General features: G+C 35.1%; 1 non-coding gene across 1 annotated transcript; it reads left to right on the top strand.

Moving 5' to 3' along the window:
• The first annotated feature begins 856 nt into the window (after positions 1-856).
• Positions 857-969, top strand: LOC141565330 (U5 spliceosomal RNA). Its single transcript, XR_012488997.1, has one exon. It is a non-coding gene; the product is annotated as a U5 spliceosomal RNA (small nuclear RNA).
• The last annotated feature ends 4697 nt before the right edge of the window (positions 970-5666 follow it).

Raw genomic sequence — 5666 nt, 5'->3', positions numbered from 1 at the left:
TTAAGTGTAAAATCCTTAATCCAAGTTTGAGAATTTGTTACTAAAACATACTCAAAGCATGAATTTCCATGATAAATATACATCTATATGCTGTTCTTAGAGAAAACAGTCTAATCTTGTTGTTTTACTATTGCATTTATTTAGAAAACTTTCATATTACATCTTTGTCTTATAACTTTAATTATTTTCCCTTTAGAGAGAAATCATCCCCATATTATAATTTGACCACAAATATAAGTTAAAATTGTAAGATGTTTATACTTGCATCCTATTATAGCAATTTAGAGATGTTCCAATATCAATTTATTGTTTAAGAGATTAAGTATTGCTCTTATAAAATTTCTTGATTATAGAAATTTCCTATAAAAAAGTTATAACATTGTCATATATTATAACAGAGGGAAAACTTCCTTAGCTATTTAATTCCAGGCATGAATTATATCTGACAATCAATCATGTCAGGTATCATTAACCAGGATTAACCAAGAGAGGAAATTCCCTTTTCAGAAAGGAAATAACACAATGGGTTAAATAGAGTCAGGAGCATCCTACCTTGACCCTACCTAAGTCATCCCTAAAATTTTTCACCCTTCGCATTTCCCAGATTTCAACAATGCCATTTTCTACTATCTGCTTCACAACACTTTAGGCAACTATCCCTGCTCAAAACTATGTAAATTACAGTACCAGGAATCTTTACCTGAAATAGTAAATTTTCATGAATCATAACTAGCCTTGGATATTTTTCTTGATGATTCCTTAGCAATTAACATTTCACAATAACCAAGATTTTTCTAATAAGAATTTGTTATTGCTTATTACTGTTATCTGTTTTATGACAAAATATAACTCATTATTACTCTGGTTTTTCTTCAGATCATATAAATCTTATGCCTTTTGCTAAAGATTTCCGTGGAGAAGAACAATCAAAATATAACTCATTAACTATTTAACAATTTTCAAACATCTATTTTATCACAACATGTAATAACATCCAAATTTAAAAGTTATTTTGTTTAATAGTATTTCTGTTACAATGGTCATTCATATTTCATTTTATAAGAGAATTTAGAAATACAATAACATAAACAATATTATGTATTTAAAACATGAAACAAAACTTCAGATGACATTGTGTTTCCAAATTTATCCTATATAAAAATCATTAATTTTATGATCTTTAGCATTTTAAAACCACTTTAGAGTTATCAGGTATGGAACATTACATTAAATTAAAGAAATAATGATAATATAGTGATCAGCAAATGCTAATCACTGTGTTAAGCACTTTACAACCATTTTTTTAAATTGTCATCCTCCTAAAAGCCCTGGGAGGTGGATACTATTACTCTTTTTCTCTTTACAGATAAGGAAACTGGGACAAACAGGTGATACAACTTGCCTAAGATTACATAGCAAATAAATTTCTGTAACCAGAATAGAGATGGGTAAGCTCACCAAAGGGCAAAAGCTGGCTGGCCTCCTTACCACATACTTCCAAGCTGGGCACTGCCAGGGGCACCAGGCCGTCTCGGCCCACACTGGAGACAGTGGGCTTTGGGGCAGATATTTGGGGATATCTGTCTATATAATGATAATTCCAGGGGTTAGGGTAGCTGATGCCAGGACCGTCACATTGGTGGTAATTTCTGGTGGCAGGGCAAAGCTGTGGGGCCTGATTGCTGACAGCTGCAGCTTTGAGGTCAGGTACTGCTGGGTTTGGGGTCACTTGCAGCTGCTGGGGGAGGGTGGGCAGGTTTACTGCACTTAGGTGATGTTTCCACCAAGTGGGCCCTGGACAATGCACAGTTGGAGACAGAATATAATTCAAGTTTCCTACATTTTTCCAGCATTTTTTTCATTATCTGTATTTGGGAGAGGAGTTTACAAGGAGAGAATCTTTTGACTTGTGGAAATCATAGAGGATCTCTGGTTTAAACAATTTTTTTCTCTTTTCATGTCAGAAATGTCAAGAAAGGCTTAATAACAGGTTGTTATAAGGTGCAAACTGTTTACCTGTTTTTGTTTTTTTTTTTCCTTCACTTTGGGATTACTTCTAAAGTAGCTGCCTTCCTTCATTGCTTTAGAACAATGAAGCTATTAATCTCAGCATTTACTTTTTTTTCTTTTGAAACTGGTAATGAGTATTTATTTATTTTTTTAATAGTTTTTATTTACCAGATATTTGCATGGGTAATTTTACAACATTGCCAAACCTTTTGTTTTAATTTTTCCCCTCCTTCCTCCCCCCCACCCCAGACAGCAGGTTGACCAATACATGTTAAATATGTTAAAGTACAAAGTAAAAATTAAATACAATATGTCTATACATGTCCAAACAGTTGTTTTCAGCATTTACTTTTAACTTTTAGAAAACTTAATCCTTATTTTTTTCTTAATTCAAATTTTACAGAGTGGTATTCCAAAGCTTACTGAGAATTTCTGAAATTTTAAAACGATTAATCTTCACACTCCTTAATCTTCCAAGATATTTTTGGTAGTTCCACAAATTTTGAAAACAAACATTTTGGACATATAACATATTTAATACATCCATATGAGAACTTAAATAGAATTTGTCTCTGAAGTTAACTAATATTCTTTCTTTCTGACTCTCACTTCATGGTCACCTTTCGTTATAGTTTTGGTCCCTCTTGTTCTGGCTTCCATTTGCATCTGGATTCTCTTTGTAACTCTAGTTCTGCCTTCTTTTGCCATTACTATAACAGTCACCTTTTCCACTCATTTCCTCTCTCCTATGGTCATGCCTCCTTGTTCCAAGAAATCTCAACTCTTGCCCAATTTGAAGCTGCGACATGAGAAAAATGAGTTTTTTTTTTTTTACCCGTTATTGCTATTCCTTGGCTCCAAAGCATTATGGAAAGACTTCTCCTGTGTGCATATCGACTATATCAACTTAGAATGTATTTATCAAGTTTACCTCTGTTCCTTTCTAATTTTTTTAGAAAATAAAGCCAAAGTTAGGCAGATAATAAATCTTGTCATCTCCATTACTACCACAAATGAGCTTGATGAACAAATTTCTTTTTTTATAATAGATTTTTATTTTCAAAACACATGCAAAGATTGTTTTTAATATTCACCCTTGCAAACCTCGTGTTTCAAATTTTTCTCCCTCCCTTTCCCCCATTCCCCTTTTCTAGACAGCAAGAAATCTGATATTTGTTAAATGCATATAATTTCTTCTATACATATTTCCACATTTATCTTGCTACATAAGAAAAATCACATCAAAAAGGAAAAAAATGAGAAAGAAAAAAAGGAAGCAAGCAAACAACAACAAAAAAGGTGAAAATACTATGTGATTCACATTCAGTCCCCATAGTCCTCCTTCTGGATGCAGATGGCTCTCTCTGTCACAAATCCATTGGAATTGCTCTCTATCACCTCACTGTTGAAAAGAGTCATGTCCATCAGAATTGATCATCTCATATAATATTGCTGTTGCCATGTACAATGATCTCCCAGTTCTGATTACTTCATGTAAGTTTCTCCAGACCTTTCTGAAATCATCCTCCTGATCATTTCTTATAGAACAATAATATTTCATTACATTCATATAACATAACTTATTCAATCATTGCCCAAATGAAGGACATCCACTCAGTTTGCTACTACAAAAAGGGTTGCCACAAATGTTTTTGCACATATGTGTCCTTTTCCCTTTTTCATGGTCTCTTTGGGATACAGATCCAGTAGAGACACTGCTAGATCAAAGGATATGCACAGTTTGATAGTCCTTGGGGATAGTTCCAAATTGGTCTCTAAAATGGCTGGATTGGTGATGAACAAATTTTGTAAATATTTACCAGGTACAGATCTGCTGAGAAAGAATAAAGCGCTTGGTTATATTCCTAGCTAGCAAGGAGGCTTATAGGATAAAAAAGAGAATTAAGGAATTAATTATTAGTGTGATTTGTCACTCATTCAAAATACACAGATGGAAGTTGATAAAAAAAAATAAGTATTTTTGTCTATCTTCTGCAAGAAGTCTGCAAAACTGGAACATAGTTGTCTATTAAGACAGAAAGACTCTCTCTACCCCCACTTGGCACTGGCAAGGAGAATTTGAAACAATAGAACATTGTGACTTAATATACTCATGGCAAGCTTTGGGCTCCATTAACCTTTCTCTGTGTCTGGGTTGGATTCAGTGCCTTCTTGTCTGAAGAACCCCTGAAAGTACAGAGATACCCTAGGGGTTGGAGTATGAGGTGGGAATCTTGCCGGGTGGCAGACCTCCTAAAGTGAACAAAACAAGATGGAAACTAAGATGGAAAAGGCACATTTTGTCTTACCACTCAAAGGCCTGGGCAACCCTAAGAATTTGGATTGCTTACCCTCTTTTGACCCCTATCACTCTTGATGCCCCGATAATCCTTTTTATTTTTTTCCTTCCGTCTTAGTCATAGCCAGTGGCCTGCTCAAAGCTGGACAACACATTGTTTCTTTGCTGTTCCATTTCTCTAAATACTAAAGTTATTCATGGAGATGAGGTTGCACTGAGAGGTCAGGGAAAGTGATGTTCTCAACAGCTGGCTGAGGGCATTCTGCCCCATGCAATACATCAGATAACTTCTCCAGGTCTTTTACAGCTCTGACAATACAAAAGCCTATACAAGGCTCTACATTTATGGCATTTTAAACTGGGAGGAATTAGTCTGACCCCCCTCTTTAGAAATGAAAAAATGAAGGCCCACAAAATTGAAACAATTTGTCCAAGGGTCACAGGTGAGTAGTTCAACCAGGTCCCAATTAGTATAAATAATGAATCCCTCGAAGTGGTCACATTATTCAATTTACATATTTCTATTAAGCTGGAACCAATGACCATATTTTATATAATTATAAATTCAAATAGTGCAAATTCAAATAGATGTCACTACTTCAGGGGCCTCATTATTTGCACTAATCAGGATGTAACTGTAAAGATTTAATCATAGCCTCTCTGATTCCAAATCCAATGCCCTCTCCATGAGGACAGCAGTTTTTATTTCATCATACTATTGTTGTTCAGTTGTCTGCCATATCTGACTCTTCTTGATCCCATTTGGAGTTCTCATAGCAAAGTGGTTTGCCATTTCCTTTTCTGGTTCATTTTACAGATGGGGAAACTGTGGCAAACAGGTAAATTACTTGTCCAGGGTCACCCAATTAGTAAGTGTCTGAGGCTGATGGCAGATTTGAACTCGGGGAAGATAAGTCTGCTTGCCTTGCCTTCTCCTTTCCCCCCATACTTCTCCATTATTTAATTCAGATATTCTCCTTGATTCCCTTCCGTTTCATAAATGTTTATTAAATTATAATCTATACAGAACACTGTGTTTGATATTGAGGGAAATATGAAGATTAAATAAAATATAACTTCTATCTTCATAAGGGGTCCTACAATCCAGTGGTAGGGGGGATTCCACACATTAATCAATAAACAAACATTTATTAAGAATCTACTATATGCCAAGCTAAGGGGCAGTTAGGTGGTATGGTAGATAGAGTGCCAGGCCTGGAGTCAGGAAGACCTGAGTTCAAATCTAGCCTTAGGCAGTTACAAGTTGTGTGACCCTGGAAAAGTCACATTCTATTTGCCTCAGTTTCCTCATCTGTAAAATGTGGTGGAAAAGAAAATGACAAATTAATTCCAGAAT

This window comes from Sminthopsis crassicaudata, chromosome 3 (genome assembly GCF_048593235.1).
Source record: "Sminthopsis crassicaudata isolate SCR6 chromosome 3, ASM4859323v1, whole genome shotgun sequence".
NCBI classification, from domain to species: domain Eukaryota; kingdom Metazoa; phylum Chordata; class Mammalia; order Dasyuromorphia; family Dasyuridae; genus Sminthopsis; species Sminthopsis crassicaudata.
This window is presented reverse-complemented; position numbering and strand designations above follow the sequence as displayed.